Here is a 20,483-nt window from a genome sequence, read left to right as displayed (position 1 = left end):
ACATAACACACATACATACACACACATACAAACACAGAAACACATACACACACATACATAGACACACACATACATACACACGAACACATCCACAGACGTACATACACACATACATACAGGCACGCAGACATACACATAAACACATACAAAAAAACCCACATACATACACACACACATACATACACACAAACACATGCACACACATACATACACACATGCATACAGACACACAGACATACACATAAACACATACACACATACACATGACCCGGCTTCGCCCGGGACTTGGATCCACCACGGCGGCAAAACCGACATACATACACACACAGACATACACACAAACACATACACACACATACATACACACATGCATACAGACACACAGACATACACATAAACACATACACATGACCCGGCTTCGCCCGGGACTTGGATCTACCACGCCCAGCCGCCTTTGTCTCCCAAGTGCCGATGTTAATACGCCACACCAGTTACTCGTTTGAGGCTGAGTGGACCTAGGGGAGGTTCAAATAATCGTCACCGGTGGTGGCCGTGAGCGGGAATGGAACTGGGTTCGCCGGGTTGGTAGCGCAGCGTAGCGTTAAGCACTACACCCAGCGCTCCTCACACACCACACACGCACAGACACACACACAGACACACGCAGACACACACAGACAGACACAGACAGACACACACACACACAGACACAGACAGCACGCTAAGCACTACACTACCGTTCCCCCTACACAACACACGCGCGCGCGTCCATAGGTACACATACACGCGCTTGCTGCAGACACACACGACTTTCAGGGTGCGTAAGGCAGTAAACGACTGAAATAATAAAGCGGCAATGCTGTGCGAGGAACGCCTTAGACCAGCAACACATTTGTGTAATGCGAGCGTAAACACACAAACACATACAAACACATACACACACATACATACACACACATACACACAAACACATACACACAGACATACACATACACACAAACACACACATACATGCACACAAACACATACACAAAACACACACACATACATGCAGACACAGACAGACACATAACACACATACATACACACACATACACACACATACATAGACACACACATACATAGACACACACATACATACACACAAACACATGCATACACGTACATACACACATACATAGAGACACGCAGACATACACATAAAGACATAAAAAAAAACCCACATACATACACACACACATACACACAAACACATACATACACATACATACACACATACATAGAGACACACAGACATACACATAAACACAAACACACATACACATGACCCGGCTTCGCCCGGGACTTGGATCCACGATGCCCCGCCGCCTTTGTCTCCCCAGTGACGATGTTCACACACGACAGCAGTTACGCTTTTGAGGCTGAGTGGACCTAGAGGAGGGCCAGGTCCGTTTCAAATAATCGTCAGCGGTGGTGGGCGTGAGTTGGAATCGAACTGGGGTCGCTCAAGCAGCTTAATGACTGTTTGTACAAAGAACATATAAAGAATCGATTATAATAACCAGGCAAGAGTCCACATTATAGACTGCCAGTACACGCACTCAGCTTCATAAGCAGGCTAGAGTGTACATGATAGAGTGGCAGTACGCTCACCGAGCTTAATAAGCAGGCTACAGTGTACATGATAGACTGGCAGTACGCTCACCCAGCTTAATGAGTATTTGTACAGTGAACATTAAAGTAATCGATTGTTGGCGCGTTGGGTTTAAAAGTAATATTAATAGCACACATTGTGGTGGGGGTGTAGTGAAGAGTAGGAAAAACTTTGATGAATTTACCTCAGAGTGGCGTGGTGGGTGTCGAGGCCTAGTAGCGTGCAAAGCCTGCGGCCTCGCCTAAAATTGTCGGCTTGGAAGAGGCAGGGTACGGGTGGCGTTCCTTCCCCCCCCCCTAGCGCTCCAACAATACTGTGTAATGGCTATTATTTAATTAAATACGGAGCTTATGAAAGTGGCGAAGGCGTGGCTAGCCGTTGGCAGGGGCAACCGCCGTCCAATGAAACTGCAGCCCTTGGCGAAGGCGTGGCTAGCCGTTGCCAGGTCCAATGAAAGCGGCGAAGGCGTGGCTAGCCGTTGCCAGGGGCAACCGCCGTCCAATGAAAGTGCGTATGGGCCAAAGTCCACACACACACACACAGACAGACATGCACGATTTTATATATATAGATGTATGTGTTTATGTGTTTGAATGTGTAGCGGTTAGCGCACTGCACTATGAACCTGGCGCCCAGAGTTCGATTCCCACTCACGGCCAACACCAGTGGCGATTATCAGAAACAATTCTGGGCCTCCCCTAGGTCGACTCAGACTTAAATGAGTACTTACTACGGTGTGTAACCATCGTTACGAGGAGACAAAGGCGGCCAGGCGTGGTGCTGGAAACCCAACCCCCCCCCCCCCCCGTGCCAGCCTCCTCTAACAGCACTTGCCCTTACAGTCTGCTAAAGCTACACGTGGCATCTTTGTCTTTGAATGTGAAGTTAGATTAGTTTGCGGACACATTCACACTCGTAAGCTCCTCTAACAGGCAAGGCTGCCTTGGCTGGGTCATGTAGCCCGCATACCCAGCCACCGCATGCTCAAGCAGCTTCTGTTTGGCCAAATAGAGGGGGCTAAACGGGCATGGCGCAGGCTGCAGAAGAGATGGACTGATGCGATACAGGAGGATGTGGAGCTGAGCGGACTTGCTGAAGACTAGTACCAGAGGTGTCAAGGTCGGCCTCTATGGAGGAGGCTCGTGAAGGAGGCTACTGGGCAGTTGGCAGCAGTCGCCCACCAACAAAAGCAGAGGGCAGAGCAGCAACGCTCACAACAAAGAGCGGAGCACAGGGCAGCTAAAGTATAGCAGGGGGCACAGGTGGTGCGCATCTGTCAGTCATCTCAGTCAGTCAGTCAACTCATGGCACCTGGGTCTGTTCCGTAACCTCCTGTCAACGAGCCTTTGACTCTTCACGTGGCCTCAAAGTGCACCTGGCCTGACACAAGTGCCATGGTGACGTCATCATCACTTAGTGTGGAATGGCGGTTGTTGTTGAATGTGTCTGCAAGTGTGTGCATTTGTCTCTCAAGAGAGTTGTGTGGGTGTCCATGTACACGTCTGCGAGCGTGTGCCTGGCACCCGGGTCTGATCTGTGACCTCCTGTCAGCGAGCCATCAACACTTCAGGTGGCCTCAAGGTGCACCTAGCTTGGCACAAGCGCCGTGGTGACGACACCACCACTTCATGGTGAACAGCGATTTAAGTTGTGTATGCAAGAGAGTGTGTGTTCTTGCGTCTTAAGTGTGGTGGAGGTCAGTGAGGTGTGGAGTGTCAGCATGGAGTTGGGATTTCAGCGCATTCTCATGTAAGGGCTGTGCCCATGTAATGTATCTATACATCTCTCTTCTGTCTTCTCATTACTTCTCTCTCTTCTGAATACATCTCCAATGTCGCATATAGATCTTATGAATACATCTGTAATCTCCAAGGCTATGTGTATGTATGTTGAACGTCTTTCCCACGGTACGTAGCCGACCATGCTAATCAGAGGTACGAGGGAAGGACAACAAACGCCGCTGTTCCATGCATATGCTAGGTTTTACACTTAGTTGCTCTGTGCATTGCCAGGGCCTAGCTGCTTCATGCATCCAGGCTGCACATTGGCACAAGTGAGGATCATCCCTGGGCTAACCTCTAACAGATCAGCGACGTCTCACACGGTCTTCTGTCTAGTCTGAATTGCCATGTGGGAATCGGGCAGGAACTATCAGGCCAATCCCTTGCGATCGACATTTTCCATACGCACGGTGTCAGCAAGGCCACATAGCCCCGCTCTTTACCCCATAACGGTACACCGAGCTCCGTGTGACCAACCCCTCCACAGGGTTACACTGAGATGTTAACTACCTCGCCTAGTATACAGGTCGTGGGATCGATCGAGACCCTGACGCTTGTATATTTGGAGTTTGCATGCTCTCCCCGTGGTCGCGTGGACTTTTCTCCGGTTCCTCCGGGTTTTCCCTCCAAATTTAGAAACGTGCATTTAAAGTATTTTGCTGCTATAAATTTCCACATGATAAGCCGCTTCGTTGAGCTATCATTTGTGGCTAGGTCGCTTCTGAAAAAGAGCTATGTAGCTCAATGGGTGCCAATCTCAGGAATCCATTCGAAACCACATTCAATCCCAAGATTGAATTGCAATTCCAGGTTATGATTTGTGCAAATCGCCCAGCTCATGATGTCTGCAAGATTCACCAAAACCACCTTTTAAAGGATAAGGGTTTGCATTTATTGAGCTCTTTCAATGCATTGTATTGCATCTCAAAGCACTTTAAAAGACAAATGCTTCACAAATGCCAAGGGAAAAAGAAAACGTGCAACAAATTTCAAACATCGGACAAGTAAACCACTACAAATCTGTGTGTACACGAATGGCACGCAATATCCATCAAAGCAAAGAAACCGATAAAATCCAACGTGATAGTCAATTGTCAAAATATGGGATGAACGCCAGTCAAGTCCACCAACCATTCTCCCAATCACACCCACCACACCACTGTCCCAACACGCTTCCTACAATCTCAACAGAACCACCACCACGCAGACCAGGCAGGCCCCAGGAAAACCCCCGCTGTGCAAGTGATGTACCTCAAGCAGGGCGCCGGAGAAACCACGCACCGCACGATGTGTCCCCAGAGCCCCTGCGCAGTCGATGAAACTCTGGCTGGCCCAGAAAGGCCTCCCACAACGCCACGATGCAGCTCCAGCAGCTCAGCACTTGGGTTAAACGGAGACATGTAAGAATACATCGATTCATGGATTACAATCCATTCTTACAGTCGGCAACAATATTTACCTTATTATCAGGTGAGACCCCGTTGAGCCTACGTTTATTTTGCAAGGGTACGCTAGACTACAGTGTGGAAACATCATGTGATAACATTTAGACTAAAAAAAACAAAACTATACAAAAGATGAAAAAAAATCCAACGATACAAATTAGATGGTCAAATCTTTCCCAATGTGGTTGTTGAATTTAATCATGGGGAGGGGGTTGTATCATTACATAGCCTCGATGCAGGCTCACCACTGCATTAGTTTGCATGGAAGGGGTGCAGCAGGTGGACTTGAACAATGTTATAACGAACCTAAGCGACTCGTGCATCTGCTATTGGAGCCAACACTGAATATTCCTTTTCAGAGATGGAAGATTCAAGGAGCAAAACGGAATGCAGAAACCGGGACATCTATCGAGCCCAGGGGCAAATGAGGTCAGAAAGGACGACAATAATTGCTTCGATAATTGAATAATGAGGGGGGTCGAGGGTCAGGATGGATGGGTATGCAGGGGTAAAGAGCTCAATCAATCAATTAGTCAGCACTGGTCAATTAAATAGAGGTTGAGTAACGAGTTGAAGGGGTAGAACTCGCTCAGATGTCTTCTGCCCAGGAAACAGATGCGTGAGTGAGCAAAAACACACGCGCAAATATTTGGCATGAAATAATAATACGAATGCCAAACATTTTCCAATGTGGATGTTCAATAGCATTCAATAGTACATTCACTGGTACAATGCAGCAGCTCACTGTTACATAGTGACCAAACATCCCCAAATGGAAGACTCTTCAGCAGAAAGTCTCGACAATCATCAATACTTTATGGGGCAAAATAAAATGAATAAATAATAACCACCTTAACCAGCTTGTCCCTTCAAATATGAGGTCCTCTTTAATGTTAATTAATGGAGTATGACCATAATGCACATGCATAATGTACGTTGATTCAATAATCCCCCTCCTCCCCCCACTTTGCACAAGAGCGCAGAAGCGTGGTCACATCTACGCCTCTATATAAGGAACGAAACATACTTCTCTACAAATCTGGCTGTCGCCTGATGAAGCTAGTTGTAATTACTGGCGAAACGTCGTACTCGGATTGTAAATATTGTGGCTTGGCTCTCCAACACACCGGTGTGCTGTACTAGTGACAAATTGGCCACATTCTGTTCCCGTGACAAAGCTATCTCGTTGGCTGTGTCGGGTGGTGGCGGGTGTTAACGACACATTTATATATTTACGCGATCCAACCCAAAAAACCTCTAATATGAATGATATTGGTCGCGAAAGCCTACATGTTAAACTTGAGTGTGACCAGTTGCATAAAAATGACCACAACCAAATCGCTCTCAATGTGCCCCATTTCATAATGCTGCCGAAAGCCAAGAGGATCTAAGCTTGGTTAGTACAATACTTAAATGTGAATCTGGGAATACCAGGTGTTTTATAGGCTTAGGTTACAAGATGTCCAGATGGCAGTACAACAAATACAACTTTAAGTGTCCTGGCTTCCTCCCACAAGCCAAACACTCATAAAATGGAATTGGCTAAATAGCACAATGAAGGACCCTCCCCAAGAAAAAAAACTATCTTGAGACTTAGTGAGGCTTTCACTGGGTAAATAAAGAGGCATAGTTATTGTTCATGCAGGTAATCGTGATTACCAGACGAGCACCCAACGACATGAGACGAGTCTCTTCAGAGGCAAAGGGCTGTGTTCATTTGCTTAGGGCGACTTAAGCGAAAGCGTTTCGCTTCACAGCTTTAAGCAGCAGCAGCAGCAGCAGGGTAAACTAATGCACATTTTGTCTCCGCGTGTTTGTGCAACCGGCCAAGAACTCCAGTTGTGCCAAAGAAAAGCTGCAAAACAAAATAAGTAAAGCCAAATAAGTTTGCAGATTGTACTCAAGTCCAGGTAGTACGTAACCACGTACCGGCCTAATGATACAACCACACGTTCACATGTGTAGTCACACAAACATTATACATTCGCAACCACGATTGCATTTACTGTGAAAACATTGAACAAACACACGCACTTTGCGATAACAACGATCACAACACGCATGGCACATTGATTCAATGCAGACACACAGGCATGCAAACAAACTGATAACTACACACACGTTTACTCTACTGACACAATCACGGGCATTCAAAAGCTGTAGCCACAACCACGCAACCGTTAACATGACAAAACACCGATAACCAAGATCACACATTGTGGTAATTACAATCATAACCACCACACACAATCACAGCCATTATCACACACATAACCACAATCACCAAGGTGTGCACATTAAATATCACACAGCCACAAATTAAACCCATGGCAACACATCAAGATGCCGTACCTAGAATAACCAGCATCACACCAACCACAACCATCACTCCACAATCAAAATTACCACCACACACAATAATCAATCACAAAAAATCACCAGCTTACAATCATCACAGCCATCAAAACACGGTCACAAATACCGTAACGTACTATCCAACACACGCATGAACCCAAAACCGCCACCACCACTATCGTTAAAACAATCATATCCACATATAATCCAGACGAAAAAAGTCAACACCAACACGACAGTGACATACCTATCAGCCCATACGGTTTGTCTGCATTCTTGTACAGGGAAATTGAGCTTTCAGGTCCATACGGCGTACAGCCGTTTCGATACGGGCAATCAATTGTTTGTGTCTATCTGTTTGTGTTTCTCCCTTCTTATGGGACTTTGTAGAATGAACGTTGAGATTTATAAGCGGCACGGGGTGACCAATAAGGTCTGAATTGGTCTGTAATAAGGTAGGGGCACTGATAAGTGGTTGACAGGCTTGCAGTAGCCAATATCACATGCAATCCACACACAACCACAAAATCAACATCACAGATTGTCATACGCAGTCACCATCACACCACACAAGTGAAGCAGCACATCAACGGCTAGAGCCAGCAATGTAAACGTGACCACCCACACTGCCATGACCAAAACCATTGAAATGTTTGAATCGAAGGCAACAATCAACCGAATCACAATGATTAGCGGCATCACAAACAAGCGCAAACTGGCACGCGAACGTAGCCCATCACAACCGCACGCGATAAAACGCCGTCTCCACACTCATTAACATCACGAACCACGGCACACTCACAACCACCATTACACACAACCAACATGAACAAAATCACAGCCACTATTATCACAAATACGTGCACTCACATTGTCGGCAAATTACGTACTCGCACAATCACCGACCTTACACGCAACACGGTTACCACAACCACATCACAAAATCAACACCGTGCACACACACACATTCATCATTATCACAATCACCACCAACAAAACCACAACCACTATCAAGACATCAGCACCGCACACACACACACATTCATCACCACTATCACTACCAACAAAGCCACAACCACCATCACAAAATCAACGCCGCACACACACACACATTCATCATTATCACAATCACCACCACCAAAGCCACAACCACCATCACAAAATCAACGCCGCACACACACACATTCATCATTATCACAATCACCACCAACAAAGCCACAACCACCATCACAAAATCAACGCCGCACACACACACACATTCATCATTATCACAATCACCACCACCAAAGCCACAACCACCATCACAAAATCAACGCCGCACACACACACATTCATCATTATCACAATCACCACCACCAAAGCCACAACCACCATCACAAAATCAACGCCGCACACACACACACATTCATCATTATCACAATCACCACCACCAAAGCCACAACCACCATCACAAAATCAACGCCGCACACACACACACATTCATCATTATCACAATCACCACCAACAAAGCCACAACCACCATCACAAAATCAACGCCGCACACACACACACATTCATCATTATCACAATCACCACCACCAAAGCCACAACCACCATCACAAAATCAACGCCGCACACACACACACATTCATCATTATCACAATCACCACCAACAAAGCCACAATCACTATCAAGACATCAACACCACAATCACCACCAACAAAGTCACACCACAATCACATCAAGATCTTCCGTATTATGGCCTTAAGACTTTTGGAGTAAGCGTCGTGAACAAACACCTATTGAGGGCTGGCACAACACACGTGGGGCGAGGGGGGGGTGACCAGCAGCCACACCCGGCCGCCTTTGTCTCCCCAGTGGCGATGTTTACTACACACCACACCAGGTACTCATTTGAAGCAGAGTCGACCTAGGAGAGGCCCAGGACCTGTTCAGATAATCGTTACCTGGTGTTGGCCGTGATCAGGAATCGAACTCGGGTGGCCGGGTTCGTAGCGCAGCGCGCTAACCTCCACAAACTCAACACCACCATCACAGAATCAACACCACAATCACAGCCATCAGCACAGAATCAACACCACAACCACAACACCAGCACAGAAATAACACCACAACCACAACACCAGCACAGAATCAACACCACAACCACAACACCAGCACAGAATCAACACCACAACCACAACACCATCACAGAATCAACACCACAATCACAACCATCATCACAAGATCACCACACACACACATTCACAACACCATTACCACCACACACATTCACAACCACCATCGCAGAATCACCACACCCACATTCACAACCACCATTACAAAATAAACAACCACAATCACCAGCACACAATCACAACCACCATCGCAGAATTACCACCCCACCCACATTAGCAACCACAAAATCAACACCACACGCATTCACAACCACGATCACAAAATCAACACCACAATCACAACCACCATCGCATATAATTACCACCACACATACATTCGTAACCACAAAATCAACACCACACTCATTCAACACCATCACAAAATGAAAACCCACAATCACAACCATCATCACAAAATTAACACCCACAAACACAACCACCATTACATAATCAACACCACAATCACAACCACCATCACAAATCAACACCACAACCACCATCACAAAACCAACATCCACAATCACCACATCACAAAACCAACATCCACAATCACCACATCACAAAATCAACATCCACAATCACATTACAAAATCAACACCACAATCACAACCACCATCACAAATCAACACCACAACCACCATCACAAAACCAACATCCACAATCACCACATCACAAAACCAACATCCACAATCACATTACAAAATCAACACCACAATCACAACCACCATCACAAATCAACACCACAACCACCATCACAAAACCAACATCCACAATCACCACATCACAAAACCAACATCCACGATCACCACATCACAAAATCAACATCCACAATCACCACATCACAAAACCAACATCCACAATCACCACATCACAAAACCAACATCCACAATCACCACATCACAAAACCAACATCCACGATCACCACATCACAAAATCAACATCCACAATCACCACATCACAAAATCAACATCCACAATCACCACATCACAAAACCAACATCCACAATCACCACATCACAAAACCAACATCCACAATCACAACCACCATCACAAAACCAACATCCACAATCACCACATCACAAAATCAACATCCACAATCACCACATCACAAAACCAACACCCACGATCACCACATCACAAAATCAAAACCCCACGATCACAACCACCGTCGCAAACCAACAAACTACCATCACTCATGTTCACAATTCACGAATTTGCCAGCACATCCCACAAAAAGCCACGACCACAGTGGACATTCAAGGCCCCACACCCACCGCGTGGCAGCCCCCGGGGTCTTCACGGTCACACGAGATCGCCTTTAACCCTCGATGTCAACATCTCCCCGCGTCTCTTCCTCCTCCTCCCTCCAGGTCCCCTCGATCTTTCTCCCCTCTCTTCAGACACCCACCACCACCACCACCGCCGCCGCCGCCTGTCACTGAAGCCCTCTTCACTGACTGTGCGTGCCAATTTACCTCGATTTCACGCTTTGGCTCCGTTCTTCTGTTCCTCCTATCCCTCCATCTACCTTCCCCTCCCACGATATTGCTCCCCTCCTCCCCTTCCTCCCTCCCTCCCACGTATCTCTCTCTCACTCTCTCCCCTGCGCGTCTCTCTATCTATCCCCTTATTCCCGTCTCAATGTCCCCTCTCTTGTCGCTCCCCTCCTCTCCCGGGTCATGCCCCCAGAGGCCCTCTCCCGTTCTGCCCCCGTCCACACCTCGCTCGCTCTCTCCCTGCCTCTATCCCACTCTCTCTCTCTCCTCTATATACCCCACACACACACTCTCTATCTCTCCTCTATATACCACAAACACACTCTATCTCTCTCCTCTATATACCACACACTCTATCTCTCTCCTCTATATACCACACACTCTATCTCTCTCTCACGGTCTCGTATCCAATGCCCGTGTCTCCCCCTAGCTCCCCCGTGTCTCCACCCCCTCTGTCTCTCCCCGTGTCCGCACCCCCTCTATCTCCCCGTGTATCTCTCCCGGTGTCTGCCTCTCCACTCTGTCACCACCACCACCCCGGTGTGTCCACCCCGGTGTGTCCACCCCGGGCTCTCTCTCTCTCTCTCTGCGTTGACGCCGTCACTCGAGCCAACAGCGGCGGCGAAGCTCTCGCAGCCTCCCCCCCCCTGTCCCCACCGGCCCCCACCGGCACCACGACCACGACAGCCGTGGGGACAGCAACCGACGACCACGACGACCACGACAGCCGCCCGTGTCGCTTCGCCCGCGGCTCGTTGCACTGCCGCCACTGCCGCCGCTGCTGCTGCCCCCCCTCTCTCCCCCCCTCCCCCCCCCGCTCGCCCCTCCCCCCGTGGCCGCCAGCACCGCGAGCGCCAATTGGACGCCGAGAGGCACCCCAGCCACGCCCAGCCATTGGTGGTCCCAGCGGCCGCAAGACAATGCCGCGCTCCCATTGGATGAAATAAAGAGAATAAGTTTAGACAATGCATTTAACTTTTTGTTGTTATTGTTGTTACGAATGTGTGTTGCTGTCGTTTTGGGTGGGTGTTTTTTTTTCGTTGAACGTGTAACGGTGGCTTAACGTTGGGCGTTATCGCTGCACGTGCACGTGATGACTGACATGCTTGATTTGTATAATGTTGGTGATGTCACGTGGCCCCACACACACGTGGCAATGCCGTGCGTATTTCAGAAGGGGCATTTACCACTGGCAAATTTCATCAAATATTCTGGAAGAAATACAAATACACAAGCACGTGCATGTATCGGAGCTCGTTTGCGTATATCCGAAGTGTGTCCTCGTGCCAAACGCGTGCGTGTAACGTCAGTGTGCTTATATCCGAATTGTAGCTTATATTCGAAGCGTGATGATTTCTAAGCGTGATATCTGAAAGTGTGCACCGTGCCGATATAAAGGTACGATGAGAAACCATAGCAACGAAATATCTTCCTGAAACTGACGATTACGATTATCGAGGACGTCATCGTATAGAGGAATAGAAAACTACACAAAATCTGAATCTTTATTTATCTTGGATAAATCCGATGAGCTCTGAAGCTATTTTCCCACACACGGTCCAGTAGGGTCGGGTCAGAGAGTTCCAACAATACAAAAACACAATAGGAGTGCAAAGTATAGGAAAGGAAAGCTTAACCGTTACAAAAAATACATAAAATAGATCAAGTAGAGAAGTAAAAATTGGAAGAGTACAACAATTCCCAACCTTGGGCAATTCAGCAAAACAACAGCAAAAACAGTCCCAGACCACACCAACACAGCTCACGGTCCCTCAATGAAATCGCACGTTCAAGATAGAATTGCAGCACACTGACTCTCTCCTGAAGTCCTCTGGTCTTGGCCAGCAGACCACGTTGGTTGGCATCTATCTCGTGAACACATTGCCGCTATTCACAATAATGGGCTAGAATGGGAACAGCGTCTCCCTGTATCCCTCTCCCCGGCAAGAGTTGGAAATGTACACCTGTGACCGAAGGGGATATTCGTTCAAAAGCAGGTTTATGACCTTGCCTGGCCAGGTTGTTTAGTGCAGAGGTAAGAAGATACAATTAGCCGAAAGCACTATACACAAAGCAGACTGTACACTTTACCACGGAATTTATATGTATGTGTCATATACTTTGATTGTTTTTAAGGTTGCTTGTGGCACAGACTTAACGTAATTATTTTGTGTAGTTACTTCCCCCCACCCCCGCTGATACGGGTTGAGCTTCATGCCACTCATTGGCACTTGCGTCGAAACACAAAGGAATGTATATACACATCGTATAATTTTATTGTTTGGCGTTGCTTGTTGCACAGACTTAACGTGATTATTTTGTGGAGTGACTTCTCCCCCACCTCCCCGGCATATACGGGTTGAGCTTCATGCCACTCATTGCCACTTGAGTTGAAACTCAAAGGGACGCTACTTCTCCGCGTCCTCCTGCATCCAGATTAGACGCGTTGTATCATTATTCACAATTGTCACATTTTATTCCATTTTCTGCCTAAAATGTGTTGTGCGAGGTCATGAATCAATTTCAAACATCAACGTGGTCACCCACTCAACAGTCCATTATTATTAGACACGGGGAATAAACGATGATCACATTTAACCCTGCGCGATGCTATGTCACACGATTTTTGGTCCTGGGTAGTAAGTGTTATTTTGGAATTGCTTATGCCTCAACAGTATAGAAGATGGCTATTATTCCCCACAAACTTTGCTTTTGTGACCAAGGAAATACACAAATACACACGCTTTCTCATTGAAAATAGGTACATTTCAAAATAGCACTGTCCTGGTCACGAAAGCAAAGTTTGTGGGGAATAATAGCCACTTTCTGTACTTTTGAGGCATAAGCAATCAGAAAATAGCGGACAGGAGACTCCGTACTTGTTCTGCAAGCAGGCATGTCTGTCAGTGGGGGGAGATTCTTGGTTTGTAAAGTAAAATCCAAATTGAGTGATTTGCCGATAATTATTCTAATTTACCAAATTTGGACAAGTTTGAATATTCAAGGGCCACTGTCAAGCAGAAGGCGCATAGTATTTTGTGGTTAATACAGGACACACTGCAGTATTAACCAGGGAGGCCTGCTGTAAGTGAACTGCCAACATCTGTGACAAGAAGCGAACGCGCTTTCGCTGGGTAATATTCTGCCTATGATTATATTTGCCATATTTTTTAACTAAGGAGACTTGGAGTCCTATCACTGATCATAATTTCCTACACTTATACGTAAAAAAACCGCACCTGGCTCTCCGTACCAATTACAGAAATACGTAGCAGTGTGCACAAATCTACGTGAAATTCATCACATGTAAGCTCACACCGGCTACACTCACCAGTGATAAGGAACCCATTGCTGTCAGAAACGTGGAGTTTGAAGTGGGATTATCAAAGGAAAAAAGCTGTTCCCTGTGTTGCGAGTTCTGACGAGATTCAATGCTGTTCTTTGGATGCTGAGCATGCAAAGTAATGCAAATGTCACACGCGTTTTTACTCAGGGTTTGAAACGTCACCAACTCTGAGGAATTCGATTATTTATCGCGATTCTTTCATTGGGGGTCGTCATTCTAGAAAAAAATATAGTTTACATTGTGATGAGTGCAGCGGCCTCTAAGAGTAGCAGCCTCTAGTGGTTGCCGGATATCACGAGAATTCGAACAAATGCTATAGGAAAACCTTGCCCAACCCGGCTTATCGAACGCATTGTTTCGGCTATACATTATTCACCTAACGAGGTATTGTTTACCGGAATACGGGGGTGCTGTTTTTGGCTGTACGGTGGTTTTGACGCTGCTACAAAATTCTCATCTCCGCGTCAAAAACGAGTGCCCTGAGACTTGCCCCATCAGTTGTGGCGCTGCAGGGATGAGTGGTGGCCGTCGGCTTGCTGGGGAGATGGAGTCTGCCCCAGTAGCCAGCGATCAGAAATTACATCAACAAAAGTGATTCGCAGCACTACAACTATCACATACCTCTCAGCCCATACGGGTTGCCCCTTATTCTTGTACTACAGGGAAATTGAGTTTTCAGGTCCACCCGGTGTACAGCCGTTTTAATACGAGCAAAAAATGTTGTCTATCTGTTTGTGATGTTCCCTTGTGATGGATGGGATTTTGTAGGATGAACGTTGGGGTTTCTAAGGGCACGGGGTGACCAATATGGTCTGAATTGGTCTGTAATAAGTGAAGCACTGATACGGGGTTGACAGGTATGCTGTCATCATCTTTAAGGGAAAGAAAAGTGATCCGACCCCCAGAAACAGGTCTGCAGGTTTGCAGAGCATTTCTATGAGGTCTTGGAGGAGGGGAATTCCCTCAGCCGAGACAACCCTGCTGGAGCAGCCGTGCCTTAAATATTGGCAGAAGTAGCCGCCCCTTGTGAGTGCATGGTTGTCTGAGGTGCCATCTGCGGAGGAAGTAGTATTAGGGGCAACCGGAGTGTCAGACCAGGAAAAGCGCCGGGCAGATATGATCTCCCAAGTTAAATGGTGAGGGTGGCGACCGTGTGCAGACTGCCCTATATGACATCATCACAACTGGTTGGACCACACTTTTTAAGAAGGGGGACCGCACAGATTGTAACAACTACAAGGGCTTCTCAGTCATCAATGTGCTGGGAAAGATCCTGGAAAATATTATATATTCAACATCGCCTTATCAGGTGAAGAGAATTCCACAAGACCTACATATCACCCAACCCATGCAACCTGGGTCTGTCCCGTGACCTCTTGTCAGCGAGCCTTTGATACTTCACGTGGCCTCAAAGTGCACCTGACCTGGCACAGACGCCGTGATGTAACCACCACTTAGTGGCGAATGGCAAGTGTTCTTTTGTTTAGCACGTGTTTGGGTGTAAAAACGGCTTCCTATCCACTGGTTTATGTCTTGTTTGCCCTCTCGTATCGAGCCTGCTTTGCTGAGTTAGAATCCCACTCACGATCAATACAGTGGCGTTTATTCCAACTGGTCCTGGTTCCCTCCCTAGGTCTACTCAGCCTTAAAATGAATACCTAGTACGGCAAGTAATGATCGCTACTGGTGAGACAAAGGCGGTCCGGCATGGCCCTGGTTATACAACCTTGTGTATAACCAGGGAAAATTGTAATAATTCAGATATACATTAAAATAGATATTGTTGTTCTGAATGAACCTTATGTTCAACATGATCTGCCATAATACCATTATCAAATTTCGCATGCTTAACCCAGATCTTGTGGCATATATATTTTAATAACAGTGATTGTTGTTAAAACCATGAAAAATAGTCATCTTAAAAAAAAAAACGTTTGACCCTGGGCTGCATGGTCATGTAGTGTTACATCCTATCATCAAATGTACAATGTAGTACCATGATTATGGGACATCCTTTGCCAGTATCAAAATATGATAATAGGTTTTCCCCTTTTTTCTGGCAACTAAACAGGTGTTAAGATGTTAAAACACCTAACTGAACCTTTTACAAGGAATCATGTCTGCATTAACGACGGTGTTCGACAAGTACTCCATTTGGCTTCCTCTGGTCTAACCGTTTGAGACTGGGCTTGAAAGAAAGCTGTCTCTGGTGTGGACCAATCAGTTTCAAAGACAATGCATATATTATCAGAGTATGTTTTTTATTTGCATTCTGACCAAAAGTATTGTGGTTAATGCAGACATTATTCCTTGTAAAAGGTTTCAGCTTGGTGTTTTAACATCTTAACACCTGTTTTGTTGCCAGAAAAAAGGGGAAAACCTATTCTCATAGTACCATGATGTTAAAGAATTTTCATATGCGGCCATCACTGTTTCAACTATCCAATTAAAACAGCTCTGATGCTGAGTGTGGCAGGTTTGCTGCCATGGGTAGTGTCGGATTAAGCTAGTGCAGGGCCTGTAGCATATGTCATAAGGGTCCCTAAATAAAATAAAAACACAAATATTAAAAGATTAATTTTTACTTTCATAGTAAATTAATTGTATTTTTTCATTTGTTATACAGCCAGATAATACGACAAATCGCTAACCTTAAACACACAGTCGTTCATAAAAGTTGAAGGCGGTATAGTACTATAGTAATCGAGCAAGTGCAGAATCACTGAACCGGAATTGATAGCTTGAAAGCATTTAGCGCGGGGCCCTTGAAAGTGCGGGGCCCGTAGCTACATATGTAACTACTTTTGCTACTCGGAGAATCCGGTACTAGCCATGGGTACTTTTAAAACAGCAGGGTGTCTGTTCATGGCCTTTCTGGTCGTCTCTGTGCTCGCTAAAGAAAAGAGTTTCACATGGTTGTGCCACTTACAATCATCCCAAGCCATCAAGCCTGTTTTGTTTTCCAAATTCTTATTCTGCTGCTAATTGGCCTTTGCCCAATCTGTTTTTTTCAACTCTCGCAACGTAATGAACACACAAGATAAATGTTTACAGGGAATTGTGACATTCAAAATAGACAATTTCACATAGAGAAAACACATTGGAAAAGGCAAATATGCAACGAAGAAACATTGTTCTGGACAAGCGTCGAACTGGGAATTCAACGTCAGCGGCGAGCGCTGGGCCTGAGTGCCGCAGTGGAGTAATCGAGACTGGGGATTTGGTTCGAGATGACATTTTAAAATAAAGAGTAACACAAGAAATTGAGAGCGACTTGTATACAATAACAAGGACGGAAATCTTGTAGAATTACTTAAAACAATTTAAGAGGGAAATAACCCCATTTTCCCCATTAAGTCTATTATTTGTTGAACGCGGTTTTCCCCAACATTGCATTTTCCAGGAATGTAACCCTCGCGTTTCGCGACGTCTGTCTGTATACAAATGAGACGTGATTCGATGCATGCGTGAACTTAAGAATTTGGTTTAATCAATGCATTCACACCACAATTTTAAGAGTGTAACCTACCATTTAGAAATGTCTGTCTATAAACGTCACTGAAAAAGCGAAATCAGTCGGATCAGTTTCTGTAGCTTTCAACACCTGTGGCTAAGTCGTGTTCACACCGACATTGGGCATCTGTGGCAGTGTGTATGGTGGCACACAGTAGGGATGGGGCAAATTGCATCAGCTCGTGTACAGGAACTAGATGGATTTTTGCATTGCAGGACCATTAGAAGTGATGGCTTGGGGATGACTTCATCCCGCAGTGGATAAAAGCTGAATGTAAAAAATCATGACATTTTCAGTTTGCCAGCAAGTTCCCATTACTGCAAAGCATCTTCCCCCAAATTAATCCAATGTTAATAGGTTTACAGTTTTAATTATAGGCAAAAACAAAGAAACTATTTCCCAGTAGAATTAAGAATATAAACATGAACGCTTTCTCTTCATAAAATCGTAACTTTATTTTCAATGCATTTTTATTATCATCGACCCGGAACCCATTACAGTGCATTAAAAAGTGAAAGCACTGAAAACCCAAAATTATTGGAGTGGGGGGAAAAAAATTCACACCAAAAATATAATTGACACCAAAAATCAAGAACCCCATATATAATGTACATAATGTATGTTTCCAAGAGCAGACAATATAAACGATATAAACACAAGTATATTTCTATGAATGAACCTGAAATGTAAACTGCCAAATATTACACGTTTTGCTTACATTTTAATTTGCACGAACCAGAAGTCATGATTTCATTGTTTATCGCCTCGTCTCAAGCCTCCCATTTCAGGAAGAACCTCAGATCCAATCCGAGGCCACTCTAAAGTGGAACAATCACCAGCTATCAGCCGTCTCGCCATCAGCATTCATGTGTTCATCAAGATTAAATTACATCACTTCTTACATTTTACACAAATCATTCAATATTATTAACAAAGCGGCCGCATACGATGGCACAGGATATTCCTTATATCAGAGCAGGGTTTTAAATGTAATCTTTTGTTGTTGTAATCTCTGACACTTCAAAATAAACCTAAGAATTGTAAATGTTTTCGTATGGCTATTTAAATCTTGGGTGCGGTAAATTAAGCCAAATACTACCTATGGCTTATGTTTTTTTTTAATCTTGAGTGTCTATTAAACCGTAAGAACCTTGAATCACCATTATATTGGCTCCAAGTCTCAAGCACCTATAGAGCACAGTGATCTTTGGATATCAGGTGATTTATTAATATTCACGACATGCACCTTTGTGAATACAATGAGAGCATTAACCATTGTCACGATACAACGTCATGAATATTAATGAGCTCCCTTGGCTGAAAACAGCGGCCAAGACTGCAATGTATCCTTGGTCCCTGGAACTTGAATTCCACGAGATGCTGCAGATTGCCAAAGGTGGAAATCATCTGTCATTGGCAGTCACTCATAGTTGAGGATGATACTCGATATAATAAAAAAAACATTTAAAATACTCAGAAAACTTTTAAAAATGTAGTTCCCAGATGAAATGCATGTGACCAGAATTGCCATGGCACAATTCCACGGAAAAAAATATGTACACCCCATAACTAATAACGTACGTTTATCCTACGAGGAAGTGCTGCCATTAGCATCTCACGAGTTTGTTTAAAAAAACACAACTTGGTGGCATGTTTTGCCACTTCAATTACACGCCCCTACATCCAGCATGGCATCCCATGTGAACAAGGTCCGCTTGACAGTGTTCATGGTCGGTTTACATGTAATCGTTAGTGATGGCGACAGGCAAATAAAAAATATGTCTCTTCAGTTATCATTTAGTCATCACAGCAATATTCCAAGCAATCGCGTGTGCGATTGATCGTCAGAAGAGAGTAGCACCCTGTTCGTGAATAACAATTGCACTGCGACACATCAGCCAACTAAAACAGCGACGATTACTCCTCATTCTATATTTACATTGTATTTAAAATATTTTCTCTCTTGGGTCGAATACAGCAATGGCTTTGTTTAACGAAGTAAAATTATAAAAAGGAAATTCCAAAATGCATTTGTGGTCATCGTTAATGACAGTAGTAGCACTGGGACACAGAGACTAAAACAGCGACGATTAATAGTTTTATATGTACATTGTACTTGAAATATTTTATCTCGGAATCGAATACAGCAATGGCTTTATTCAACTAATCAAGTCAAATTATGAAAAGCAAGGGAATTCCAAAAAGGCATGTGTGGTGTTGACAGTTCAGTTAAAGGTGTCAGTTGGCAGTGAATGTGATCATGGTTGTTGATGTTGAAGGTGTTGGCATATATGCTGTTTGTGGTGCAGTTGCGTTGTTTACATGTTTAGTACAACCTCTGGACAGAGCAAAGACGTAGAGGCTCCCTGGAAAAGAAAAAAGAATCTCTACAAGGAACACTGCTCCAATGGTAAGCTGTGCTCAGCATACAGCGTTCCGCATAAACTAAGGCATAAGTTAAGTTGGCAACTGATTGAATAAATGTATTTCATTTGCTTTGAGATTTCCAAAAGTGGCTGAGCCAAGATCACAGGCTGCAGATCACGTGACAGACCCGCAAGTTAACACGTGCTCTGATAGTGATAACCTTGCACGCTCATTTATACATTTTCTAAATTTCTGTACATGTTTTTTCTTTTACAATTAAATATTGTTTTACAGTATATTCAGTATATATGTTTTTGGAAAATAGATTTAAGAACATTAATATTTTTGTTCAAGTAAATATTCCTATCCA

At 45.0% G+C, this 20,483-nt stretch overlaps 1 protein-coding gene across 2 annotated transcripts in view; it reads right to left on the bottom strand.

The window, feature by feature from the left end:
- LOC133347799 (gamma-sarcoglycan-like) overlaps positions 1–10,929 on the bottom strand; it is a 47,721-nt gene extending 36,792 nt beyond the window's left edge. Inside the window, exons 1-3 of one of the 2 annotated variants that reach the window (XM_061560419.1) lie at positions 10,665–10,929; positions 6,540–6,735; positions 4,687–4,815 (exon numbers count right to left, since the gene is read on the bottom strand). The gene's annotated coding sequence lies outside the window, so the exon portion shown is untranslated. The remainder of the gene's footprint in view (positions 1–4,686; positions 4,816–6,539; positions 6,736–10,664) is intronic. The other variant, XM_061560418.1, reaches the window with a different exon arrangement.
- Positions 10,930–20,483: the final 9,554 nt, after the last annotated feature.

Source organism: Lethenteron reissneri, chromosome 26, assembly GCF_015708825.2.
Source record: "Lethenteron reissneri isolate LAM-NWPU_2019-01 chromosome 26, ASM1570882v1, whole genome shotgun sequence".
NCBI classification, from domain to species: Eukaryota; Metazoa; Chordata; class Hyperoartia; order Petromyzontiformes; family Petromyzontidae; genus Lethenteron; species Lethenteron reissneri.
This window is presented reverse-complemented; position numbering and strand designations above follow the sequence as displayed.